The sequence below is a fragment of the Falco naumanni genome, chromosome 7, assembly GCF_017639655.2.
Source record: "Falco naumanni isolate bFalNau1 chromosome 7, bFalNau1.pat, whole genome shotgun sequence".
Classification (NCBI taxonomy): Eukaryota; Metazoa; Chordata; class Aves; order Falconiformes; family Falconidae; genus Falco; species Falco naumanni.
The window spans coordinates 67,612,078-67,626,080 of record NC_054060.1 but is presented as its reverse complement, the minus strand read 5'-3'; positions in this window follow the sequence as shown (position 1 = coordinate 67,626,080).

The following is a 14,003-nucleotide window of genomic DNA, read 5'->3' as shown; positions in this document are numbered from 1 at the left end:
GTTGGCTGTTTTCATCCATTCTACAGTAGAGGATAATACCAATTCCAAATTGAATTTCCAGGAAACATAAGAAAATACAGATGCAATTATACAGAACAAAAACCTCATCTGGATTATGACGTACTGTAGCAATTCCCCACGTCTGAGAAAACTGAATTCAAACTGATGCAGACAGTGCAATCGAGCTTTCTGCTTTAGTAAGTGCAGCCTAGGCTTTGAAGGAGGAAACATTTAGGGTGGCAGATCTGCTGCTGCTCTCCTACATATCTGGATGGCTATGGCATCCAGCAAATTGGCTGTTGCAAGGTTTCCAGATAGCCCTGTATTTCGTCTCCTACTGGCCTAACAATGTGCAGATTCTTGTCCTCTACACAGAGATATATTTTATTCTGGGTTTTGCTTCTAGGAGGAAGAATCTTGACTAAATCCATTTCAAAATACATTTGATTCTGAGCTTAGGGTAACCAAACCATCCCTCAGCTGAGAGACATCACTGTTACTCAAGACTGAAATTCTCCTTTTTTACCCATCTGCCACTTGTACTTGAAAGTATGACATCTTACTTCTTCACCTGACAGAAGTACATAAAGCAATTACACTTCCAATAGAATTCCCCTCAAAGCTTTTCAGAAGTGTTGGATACCAAGATGATAACACCTGTACTGCCTAGAAAAGGATGTTTGATAGGTTATCTACAAATAGCCTCACAAGCCTCTTCCAATTTCTGAGAGATATATCTGTCTGTCCATCTCTATATATCTCTCTTTACATTATTCAATTGGACAAACTGAACCACAGTGTTTTGCCCAAAGGCAGAAAACCCATCCAAGGGATCAGAAGAACCTGTAATCTAGTTTCCAAGTTCTGAGCTTCATTAGCAGCAATTTCCTTCACTGTTAATAATATCGCTAACACACTATGGAATTTTACAACTTAATAAAATATGTTTGAGAACACAGAACTGCTTTGATTGATGAAGATGTAAATCACAATGTTCAACGGACTTTAAGGATCCTTTCACAACTATTAATGGGAACTCATTTATTATGGTCATGATTATGGCTCCTGGAGCTCTGGTCAGAGTGATCAGTATGGCTGTTCAGAGTAGGATGGGGTCTCAGATGAAGATTCCAAACACACACTCAGTGAAAAGAGTGGGGAAAATGTGCTAGGAACAACCATATATGAGAAACAAACCACTGTGGATACATGAGCTGTGATGGATAACATCTAATCCCAGGGCAGTTGCCTTTGTAAAGGATTGTTCACCTGTTTATTTGCCACATTTTGATTCCATCATGTATCTTTGGTTGATTTTATGGTAGTAAGCACACGCCAGCAAACCCTCTGACACTGCACAGAGCTGTTCGCTATTCAGAAATTTGTATTCATGTCAACTTATTAATTTTTACCATAGACAGAGCACTTGGGAAAGGACAGCTTGTAATGTCTGCAATAACAGGGAAGGCACGTCCAATCCATCTCATTACTCCTCTTTGTTAAGGGTAACTCATGCAAAGCATTGGGTCAGTCTAGTGCCCATGAGCCTCTTAGTGAGGATCCAGGCGTAAGAGGCAGTAAGAGACTTAAGGGAATTTCTCCAAGAGAGTCTGTCAGATTTGCAAGGCTGCTCTATAGAAACAGTATTTCCCAACATTTTAAAGGAGGAAAGGAGGAAGAAAGGAGCAATTGGAAAACCTTAGCTGTGTGGCGATGCACATGGAAAAATGTTTCTCAGATTAATTCTTTATATCATAATGTACTATTTCTCTGGTATTTAAAGTAGATTTTCAAATGCAGTGTCATCTACCTGCTGTACTATGGGAATCTTTCTCACTTTCTCTTTTTTTTTCTGAGCAAAATCATATTAGCTTGCATGTAGCAATGACTCTGAACATACTCTGCTACTGAAAGAACCTTGATGTCTTTGGAGAGAAGAGAAAAGCTAATAGGAAAAGAGAACATGGGACAGCCGCTTTTGGTAGCATAAGCCCAAGGCAACTTAAAGTGCAGGCAGCTGCTACCAAACAGAATTACAGTTTGAAAAATTTCAGAGATAGAAAAGAGTTAGAAAACACCCTTCTTCCTAAAGCGTTCACCATAGTCCAGATCTTTTTGACTATTTTAAGGACACGTTATAGATGCATCAATTATGCAAGCAAAGCTAAGGCATAATGACCAGCAAGCACCTTAGGGTAGGATAAGCACCTCACCAGCTATTGCAGGAGTTCCAGATGTCAGCTGTCTCCTGTAGGAACATTTCCACCTGCTGAGCAGTCTGGTAAGTCACCAGTCAGTCTCTCCTCAGTTTCCCCATCACCTGCAAAAACGGAGTGGTAACACCTGCTCACCACATACTGTGTATTTGCTTCTCTTTAGGATTTCATTAATCAGTTAATGGCTACAAAGCATACAGGAGATGTTAACAAATATTCACAGCAATTCCGAGGTGTAAATTAGTGTTTGCTAATAGAATTTTCTCACTGTGCAACACTTTGCTTACCAAAGTCTGTCACCTGATGCTATTACAGCTGATAATGGAGTCTGTCTCACCAGGAGTGTGTGAGTGTTTTGGACAGACTTCCCTCGGGAGCCTTTTTGCGCTGAAATACGTTATTCTGAATGTTTTTGGTGAGGTATTTTTTTAATCTTTTGTTTTTCCTAGGTAATACTCAAATCACTCTGAAAAGTCTGCTTTTAGCTTAAAGGAGGTGCCAGCATGGACCTTAGATTTTCTGTTATTGTTATCCTGGCATTAGAAACTTAATCCAAGACAATGCTTTGTTACACAGAGAATTTCCCGCTCCTCTCACCTTAGGAGAAGAAAAAAAAAAGAAAAAAAACCCAAACCAAAACCAAACTAAAACCAAAAAGGGATGGTTAATTGATGGTATTTATTTTTATAAAATCCTTCTGCATTCTCTGATGGAAACGTTAGACCACAACGGTCACCTCCTCCTGCTACAAGGCCAACACACCAGATTATTCAGCCATTCCAACTTTCTCTGTATTGCAGGAAAATACACGTGTAACTAATTTTTAGAAGCAGCAGCAGCAGCTGCAGCAGGGGAGACTGATTCAGCCCATTGTAGAATTAACCTGCGCTTTTGTGGAACAATAGGACTGAGTATCCAGAAATCCTTCACAAAGGACGGTAGCTGAACCTCAGACTAAACGCATGTTCAGAGGCACTTTTTTTTTTTTACTTTGTTTTTGCTCTCCATATGCTTAGACAATGTCTCCTAGATTAGGAATGCCCAATTCATGAATATTTTGAGTGCTTATATGGTAAACTGTCAAGTCTTGTCAAGACTTTATAGTTCATTACTGAAGTGAAATAAAGAACAATTTGAAAAGGGTTCTAAAAATTTAAATTAGTTAAGTCATGTTCTCATAATGCAAACTCTTTTGTATTATTTTGTATTGACAGTACAAGCTTAAAGTGCTACTGCTGTCACGTTAAAGCTCACCTTCTTGTCAGCTGAGCTGACACAGTTTAAGAGACCTCACTGTGAAGCAGAGAAAGGAGCTTATCTGGCTTTCTCCTGGAGAGAACACACAAGTAATATATTTTTTTAAGTCAGATTAATTCCCCATTCTTTTTCATTGCATTTCCCTTCACACAGTTGCTTTGATACAAGTAGGAAGCAAAAAAACAGTGTTATTGATGAATACTTTATCATACTGAACTATGGTCTAAATCTTTTTGGTGAAGCCAGTTTTATAAAACTTGCTCAAGACAGCTCAGATGCTCTTTATAGACCCCAAGAGTGGGAACCAAGCCTACTGATTCAAATGTCACACACTATTCTAATAACTGATCTAGTTTTCCCTCACATAAAACCATTTATAATATCACATTTATTGTGATTTAATTGCAAGTCTCATGCTACTCAGTGTTCTGAAAGCTCTCACTACTTAAATTTTAGTCAAACAAATTTCTATACACACAGTCCTCACTTCTGCAGACAAAAAAAAAAAAAGAAACCAAACCCCCAAAACCAGCAAACCAAGTTGAAACTAAAAAAGCAAACTGCTTTAGAAAGAACCCAAATATATATGCAACCACTATGGTCTGAGGACACCAAGGTCTGTCTTTGAGATGAATGAGATTTGCTTTACAGTGTCTTTGGTTTCTGATGTGTAGATTCAAAAACTTGGAACATTTCAAGTTGGCACTGGTTTATTAGAGCCACCAAAGTTTATGTTGTTTGGCAGCAGCTCAGAACTTCAAATATAAAGGCAAAACATTGCTTTTCAGACCTCTCCAATTATGCCTTCTGCAGCTCTGCAACACCCAGGGTCTATTCTAACCCTGATTCCACCCTCATCTTCTCTCCCCATCTTACCATTAAATATTTCATCCTTCTATTCACGGAATGAGTTTTCTGTTTTCTTTTAAACTTTTTCTTTCTCTTTATTATGAATTATATGTGTCCTTCTGGCAGTAAAAATCCCTTTCCTCCAGTCACATGACCATAGCCATTAAAAATCATATGTACCCAAGGAGATAATGTACTTACATTGTTTTAGCGTGAAAATATCAATTGTACCTCAGGTACACAATGCAATCTGCTCAACAGTTTGAAGCCAAAAGACCTTGTTTTCAGGTATTCAGTGCTATTACGCTGATTACCTTCTGCTTCTGTTGTTTATGTTGATCATCCTCATCTGTCTGAATTGCAGGTGTGGTTATAAAGTTCCTAGGAAAGCTTGTCCAGATCCCGGCACAGAATTTATTAACAGCTATTAAAAAGACTCTTCCTAGAAAATCTGAGGATATAGGTATGGGTTGAATTAATCAGTAGTGTATGCACACCTTTCACCATGTTCAATGTTCAGGACACCACTAAAGAGTCTCAGTGATTTAAAGTTGTCTGTAACCAGGGATAAAATAATAAGCAGAGGAGTCTGGCTAATATTGTTGGGTCTGGCTGGCATGGGGTTAATTTTTTTTACAGCAACCTGTACGGTGCTTTATGTTGGATTTGTGACTGAAAAAGTGTTGACAACACGCACCAACGACTTGAGCGTTGCAAAGCAGTGCTTGCTCTCAGGATTTCTCTTTTTCTCACTGTGCTACCCCTGCAGCAAGTAAGCAGGGAGTGGGAAAAAGCTCAGAGAGGACACAGCCAGACAGCTGATCCAAAAGGATATTCCATGCCATGTAATGTGAAGCTCAGCAATAAAACAGGAGGGTGGGGGGAAGGGAGAGTTGTTTGGTGGGTCTCCATTGCTCAAAGACTGGGCATCAGTCTACTTGTGAGAGGTGGCAAGTGATTTTCTTTACATCTCTTCCACCCAGCCCCTGCCCTGCCTTCTTTCCTTCAATTATTAAATTGTCTTTATTTTGATCCAGAATTTCCCTTCTGCTCTTCCTATTCACTCCCCCAGTCCACTTGGTGGGAACTAAGCAAGCAGCTGCGTGGTGCTTAGCTGCTTGTTAGGGTCAATCCACCACAGTTATATTTAAGAGGCCAGGAAAAAAAAAAAAAAAGTTGAATTCAAGCCATTTTCAATCTTCATAAAACTATCAAATTATTTTTTCCATATCCAGCATTGTTCACAAATGTCACAGCATGTTCACAAAAAAGTAAAGCAAATCTCAGTCCTCTGAAATCCAAGGAAGAGTTCCTCCTGTACTTCAGTCCCTACTGATAAATGCTGACATTCTGAATTAAACCTCTTCTTTTTCATGTTCACAATAGTGAAGATTAAAGGATTTCTTCACCTTTCCCAGCCCACCCTGGGCAGCACGGCATCTTCCTATTGCCTCTACCCTCATAGGAATCTAGTGCTCATCGGAGGAAGCCTGCCAGGAATGAGTCTTCTCCAGTGGCCTGAAATCCATCACTGTATTTCCTTGCCTGCCTTTATTTCTGTACGCTGTGACTGATCTACTTCAGCAGTATTCAGAGTTGCACACCGAACGAACAGCTGTTTATCCCTGAGCTCTGTTCTTTTCTGTGGCTTTGGAAACCATTTGCACCTCAGACAGGTTGTTTGATATCTCAACAGCCTATTCAGCTGGCCTTGTAGGACTTGCTGAGCAATGAAATGTCACCACAGAGAAGCCAGAAGAGGCAAAGGAAGACATCAGGAGATAAGCAGACCCAGGGCCCTAAAATCTCTTGTCCTCTTTTATCAAAGAAAGAGCACCCTTAGTATCACAGAACCTCAGAATTTATAATATTTTTTTTCATGTGTGAAACAGGGCAAACAGAGCAATCCAGAGTTATTAGTTACAAGAAAGATTTTTGCATTCAAGTCTCTCTTGTCTCGCAGAACGTCACACCGGGGTTTGTAGATGACCAGCTGCGTGGGAAGGATACCCTAGTATGCACACATCAACGTTTAAATGGAACCGATCGAGTTTGATTGCTAAATACTTATTTGCATAATATGCTAGTTAATGGATACATAAATGCATACTCCATTAGTCTGCACAGCAGAATGGGCATCAGATTCTAATTTGACAGGAATAACCATCACTTTAGACAAGCAAAACTGGAGACATCATCCAAAGAAAAGAGATCAACATGCCAGTATGTACAAAGCTGGACCGAACAGGAATTCGGCCTGAGAGCTTGCTTATTTGCAGGCTCGCCTACAGAGCTGCTCAGGTTTTACCTACCGTGCCCAAGAGTGAGCTAGGCCTGCTGCTCCACCATCGTGGCATCAGTCTTCTTTGACTTAGCATCTCCTCATGTGAGACCCTCATGGCTCAGCACTGCATTCCGGCATGTAGGATAAGACATGAAAACCTGTATTCATGTGGCCCTCTGAGTGTCTTCATATAAGCTAGAAGTGAAAAGAGTAGACAAAAGGGTATTGGTGTGTTGTATCCTACGAGAACATTCCAAGTGAAGTTTTATATTTCTGAATTTTATTTCCGAAGCCTCTGGGAGATTTCTGAGGCTTCATTTTCCCATAAATGAAATAAAACAACCCAAGGACTGCTCCCAAATCCTGTGGCAACATGCCATGGCTAGTCTCACAACCACACGGCTACGTTTTCCACACCCAGAACTAGGTGGCCCTATTCAAACCGCCCAGTAGGAGCAGCAACGGACACACGCTGTCCCATTAAATGACCCTGGTCGTGGTGGTCAGGATAACAGCTGACACAAGCCAAAACCATCCCAGGGAATCTGTGTAGGCAGTGATTAGGCAGTATTCAGGGCTTCAGGCCGACCACTTGGCCGTTCCTCGCTTACTAGTACTAGTAACAAGTCCATTACAGGACTTAAGGCCATTTAGGTTCTAGTTCCACTCTGAAACCCGAGGTACTTGAATAAGAGATTTCTAATTTGCCCTACAAACAAGATACAAGAGTACTGTTATCTGAAGAAATTATAATGCAAAATACTACGCCTCCTGAGGAAGTGAGTTCCATAAACAGTTTTATAGCTTGTAAGTACTGTCTGTTGAGGTTTTGTTATATCACGTGGACATACAAGTTTGCAAATCTTGGGACAACTGATTAGACCTTCTCATCAACAGTTTACTGCACCTTTGGGTTTTTTTCCTCTTTTCTTGCTACTAGTCTTATTTTGGGAATCCCCTCTGTTTAATTAAAAAAAAAAAAAAAAAAAAAAAAAAAAAAAGACTGAATTCAGCTTATGCCAAAACAAATTTACAGCAGTGTAACTGCATTGATTTGAGTGGAAGCAGATAAGAATCAAGCCCAGGCAGTCAGTGTTCTGGTATCTAAATTACCCTGCTTGTTGTGTCGCTGTCAGTTTTCTTTTGCTTATTTATGTGACATTCCTTATCTTTCCACAATATTGAGAAATTTCTTGTTTGTGTGCAACTCACTACTGTATTAAAATATGGTTTCCTAAAAAGTAAGTGTGTGACTAATCCATTGAGGATGCTGCAATACTGTGGAATTAGATTGGATATTAGTACAAGGATATAGCAAGGACAGTTTAATGAATGTGTCACAGATGAAAAATGTCATATGCATATGGCTATGGTCAAAGCAAAGAAGAAACAGGAAAAAGACAGTTACATCCTTAAACACAGAGATCACACTGGGGCCCGGACACTCCCTTCTACAGGGAGAATTGCCCACCAGAAAGCTGAGGGTCTGTGGTATACATATGACACTTGTCAAGGTATTTTCCGCTGTTTCTCAAAAGAGCTGTACTGGCTTTTCTGATGCTGCAGGCAGACGATGCAGTATAGCTGCTCAGCCCGATTTTCTCACTCAGTAGTCATTACCTCTTTGTAAATAACCTAGGCTTTCCTCTGGGACAAGTTTATCTAGAATTGGCCCTTCACTTTTGACAACATATGATTATATATTTACTATACAGACAAGCAATATGCCTTTGGTAATTGTAAAGTATCACATTATATTACATAAATATAATTCATTTAGCTGAGGATTCATGTGTCACTTTGACCAGAGCTCTGCACAAATCTGTTGACTTCTCCTTCTTGCTTTCTCATTATTGAAGGTTTCTTTTTTCCCCCTTTAATTTACATCGGGTTTATGACTTGTTTATTTTACAAATGTGCCTTGTTCATTCATGTGGTGAATATTGACTGGTGACAGCAAAAAAAAAACGAAGCTGGGGAAGTTACATTGTCAAACGCTTTTGATTCAGCCCAGGATCGAGCAAGAAGGTGCTTCATTGCATCAGAATGGCTCCACTCAGAAAGACACAGGAGCACAGATTGCAGCACCAGGAGGGAAAAGAGCTGTCAGTTACAGCACAGGAGGTAAATGAAATGTTTCCCTTGTCTACTGCTAAGACAGTCTGCACGTATGGTTCTGGGATGAATAGAGCCTAATTGCAGACAAATTTGTTCTTACTACGCCCCTAGATTCACTCTGGATTTGGAGATTCTGCTCTGGTGAGACCCAATTCTCTAAAATGCTTGAAAGTGAGGGAAAGAGACAGAATTCCCCCATTAGGGCTATAGATACGCTTTAATAACTTTTTCTAGATCTGTTTATGACTTTTTGTATATAAATGTACATGCCTATTTACGTCTGCTTACACGTGTGCATATGAGTTCAAGATCTTGGAAGATACTTTGAGTATTTGTACGCACGCTTGTGTTTTCATACTTTAGAAATTACCTACGAAACTTAGTTTTTCATCCTTTTCACTTGCTTTTTTAGTCTCTTGGAAACTTGTCTCCTATGAGACAACCAAAATCATCACTTTCTTCCCAGGACTGTGGCTCGTGATGTTGCAGACCATAATTCACCTCAGTCAACCTCCAAAAGTACAAGTAGACTGTGTTTCACAGTGCTACACATGTGCCCAGTATCCATTTGACTGCTTTCTCTGTTGCTCAGAGTAAAGGAACTTCTTTACATTCCCATTGTCCCTGTGAATTAATTTTCAGCATTTCAGCAGCTCTTTGAAAGATTCATCTATAGGTATGCACATCAATAACAGGTACCAACAAACATGACAAACGGACAGCCAGCTATCTCCATCCCTAGACATATGTCCCAGACACTTATGCCATTCAGATATTGAAAATAAAAAGGAAACAGCGCACAGTAAAATAGCCTGATCATACATACAACTAATGCAGCTTACCACTGGGGCTGAAGTTGTAGCCCCAGACCATGATTGCTGCCTCATCTGGCTGTAGGCTCTTTGCCACGTAGCGCAGCGGTGCCCGTCACCTACATGCTCCCCATCCTGCATGAATGTATCTATCATATGCCCACCCAAATGTTGTTCATCCAGGAACATAAAGCTGTTTCACCCCTGTGCCTGAGCACCCCGTAAACCGGCGCAGCCAGGCAGCGTGCAGAGCAGCCGCCCAGGGCAGGCACCGAGGCCTGCCAGGCCGGGCAGGCACACGTGCTTCACGGGCCAGCAAAGAGCTGCCGTTCTCACACTTCTGAAGGACTTTCTCCTCATTTCACAGCTCTGGCAAACGGGTTGCTGTGCCCATACTTTTAAATCTATTTATTATCTTACACGCACACTCTTTTAAAAGGTGCTGTGCAGATTCATGTGTCTTTCTCAGTGAATTCTTCATTTTCGGTTTTTTCACAATGCCTTTTTGATTGTTTGCTGTTCCTCAAAGGCCAAAATTCAATATGTAAAAATGTTTTTAAAAAGGTGAATCAATTTCTGATGTCAAATTCAATAAGCTCAGCTACCACGTTCACATCCCACTACTACATGAAAAGAAAAGGCAACAACGCTTCAAATTTCTACTATTTTCAGAGACGCTCCGAGTTGAAAATTAAGGATAAGTTATTGAAGTGCTTACAAACCAAATTGATATTCAGAAAATGGACCTCACATAATGATTTTTCCGTCCAGTTTATTTATTCTGAATCCAATAGCCATTAATACACTCTGAACTCCAGGGAACTGAAGGCACCACTATAGAGTTATCTTCCTTATCTTGTTTGCAGGGAAAAGCTGAATTTCAGGTCCGCAGAAAGTAGCATAATTAGTTATCGTAGAATTGTTCCTTCCAATAGCCTTGAAGTGTCATATGCCTGCAGACCTGGCACGGAGGGAGGGAAGCACCATCTCCAATAGGCAAAGCTCCTGCTCAGGTTCTTCACAGCTCAGAAGATGGCACCAGCAGCCCCAGCCCCCGCAGGACTGCAGCCCCGGCGGTGTCCCACTCCGGAGGTGGCTGGCTGGAATCCCCTTACAGGTGAACTGATCCATGCAGTCTCACTACGGCTACTCAGTCCCTGCCAGGAAACCTGGGCAAGCAAGGGGGAAAGAAAACCCCATAGGTCAGAGTGAACTGAAAAGGGTTGTAGGTAGAGAGGCTGAGGGAAAGGGTTTCCATGAAGTGGAGATGGATTAATTGGAAGTTATTACAAATCATTGTTTCATTTCCAGAGGTAATGAATTTGTTTAATTTTTTGTTTTATTTCAGAAAAAAAAAAAAAAAGATTGCTTTTTAAACAAACAAACAAAAGGTCTGATCTTGAAAAGAAATGTCAACACTTCTTTTTGGTTTTACCTTGTGTTCTCCAAATGAAATTATTCAGGAAGGATTAAATTCCCTCCACTCTAGACATTAATAGATACGTGTTGAATCCTAAGCTTATAAACACGCTTATACTAGGACCAGGAGGATTTGTGAATAAAGCAAGTACTGTCTGCCAAAAAACAAAATTAATTCTTTTTAAATGTCAAAGGGCAGGATTTGTTTAAGTTGAAGCTAGTCTAGAGAAACAGACACTTGAGATACCTAATGTAGGAGGCAATGGGTTACTCCCCAGAGTTCCCTATTTTGTCCTTCAGTGTCTATAAAGGCAGCCTGGAGCAACCAGCTTACTCTCAAACACGGAGCTTTAAGACATCTATGTTAGGACAGCTGTTTTCCACTCCTCGAGATTTTAATACTCTCTTCCCTCTTTTTTTCAGGCACATATTATTTGCAGAATTTAAAGATTACTTTGCTCCCCAAAATCCCACCTGTACCATATTTCACTTCAGTCAAAACATTTCCTCTGCTGAGTTCATATTCTCACCTGCTGCAGTGAAGCATTAAGCATCTGCTGAAGTCAAACCTTGTGAGTATTTCTACTCGAGGCCAAGAACTATGCTACATAATGTTTACATATGTAAGCTCTTTGCTGAATGATGGTCGTAGAATAGATCTTATGAAGAAATCAGTCCAGACAGTTCATATATTGTTTATATATGATTTATTCAGTTCTTGCCATGATGCTCTTTATTAATAATGCACCATGTGTAGCTTCTTTATGTGTACTGATCTTTCCAATAATGGGTGTATATATATATTAAGTGCCCGGAAGGAGGATAAAGGTTCGTTTGAGAATAAGTAATCCAAGCATGAGTTTTGAAAAAAAATATTCTGTTAACATTATCAGAAACTGGTTTTATTTTGCTCTCTCTGTATCCATGATACTCCTTACTCTCAGTGGTGTGAGTTCTGAGCTGTACAAACGTGAGGAGTATGAAAAGAATAAGATGTAAACTACTCTATGCTAGTACAGCAATTGAACTCATGTTTTACGATGAAAGAATCTCCATCAGTCATTTGAGGCTGTCCATTATATATATTCCTTCAACAATTTTTCAGACTGTTTATATGAAATCATCAGTGTCACAGAATTATGTCCAATCTTTGGGAAATTGCTATTTCTGTACCAGAACATTTGAGCTCAGGTAGAAAAAAAAAGCCCCACCTCCCCTTTTACATTGGATTTTAGTGTCTCAATAGAAGATGCCTTGATAAAGATAAAGAATAGTACACAGAAAGGTCGTTTGCTGTGGAGAACTCATACAATGCCAGTTTCATTGTTTAAGAGAACACAGACGAAGGCTGAGTAATTATGCAAAAGATAAATCATCTCTCATGTAATTAAGTCAGAATTACGATGACAATAAAGGTACAGATAAATTCTTATTGTTACATTAAAATTGTGAGAAATGTTAATATATTTAATTGGCATCTAACAAGATAGCTGTAGCAAGTTAATTAGATATCAATTTACATACTTCATAAATGTCAGCATTTTTAACAATTAAACCCACATTTAGAATACAATTCAGCCATGGGTATTCCCAGATACAATAGATGTGACTGGTAGAACTACCCGTATTTCATATTTCCCTTATATCATGGTCAGGATGAAATTAGTTAAAATGAAATTCCCTTTCCCCTTTCCTTCCCACTTCACATTAATTGTAAGTACTTAATGAATATAAAGCACTCAGTCCCCAGATCTGACAAGGTAGACACTGATTAGCTACTGGGCAACTTTAATATTAAATAACTTCTGTGCCTCACCTTCACATCTCTAAAATAACATTCAAGTTGATAGTTTATGAATTAAGCAGGTTTATATTCACCATGATTATAACTTGTCCTGGTAAAGTTGTGCACGGGTGATGCTACAAAGTACAAAGCATGGAAACAGAACCCAGAAGCTCTGTAAACCTTTAACCAACTACCGTACATAACAAAGCAAGAATTTTAAAAGTTCTGCACAATGACTTAGCAGAGTCGCTTTAAAAACTCAGTTGCAAGCAGAAAATGTCAAAATAGTTTGCTAAGTAAGTTTATAGCACTTCTTCATTTTCAATAGAGTTTCTTAATCATAAGGATATATAAAAACAGCTATGAAGATAAATGGATATGCTCTTCGCCTCCCCCTGCCACCCCCACCCCCGCCCCCCTTTTTTTACTTTTTTCTCCCAGACACTAAGATAAAAGAAAAGACTGGAAAGGTTTTTCATGATACCTTTAAATGAAGAGTGATGATTGTTCTCTAAAATTTGCTTTGATGTAATACCTGGAATTACAGTGAGAAAGATAAAGACAGTTGGGTGGGAAGAGCAGAAGATGGAACAGGAGACATGGAACAGAGGAAGCGAAGATGGGTGAAAATTCTTAATTAGTCACATGCATTTTCTTCTGATTTAGTCTCATGTGCCCTAGTTGAAGACTGTTTTCTACCAGAGGTGTTCAATATTAAGGGCAGGACCTCCAGAGCTGTAAGTAGCTTGATCTGTTTGAGATTTTAGTGAAAACATGCAAAGTAACGGTCTGCATGTTTCCCAAAATAAAACCTTTTTATTTATTCTGATATTTTGCCTAACACAATCAGAGCATCCTTTCACTACATTTGTCTGGTCTGCTTCTGGGAAGAGAGTGCTCTCCCACCCACAGGAGTGCACTGGGCTCCCACCAGGATTTTCCAGGAGCTGGCCTCTGGCAGTCGTTGTCCTATTTGGGTAACAGTTACCGCAGAGGATCCCTCAGGAATAGTGGGTTACACTGATTTACTTTGGGATGCAGGCGACCCACCTAAAACCTGCAGTAAAGCCCACATCTAGTAAGAATTTCAGTGGTTCCCACTGATTTTAGCACACAGACTACCTTACACCTATTTGGCAACCAACACAAATTATGAGACTAGTAAGAAAAAGCACCACACGTATAAACCAAAAAACCCCCATCATATTTAATAAAAGGTATGCATCCCAGTTGTACTTTTAACAGCAAAGAAAATCACAACA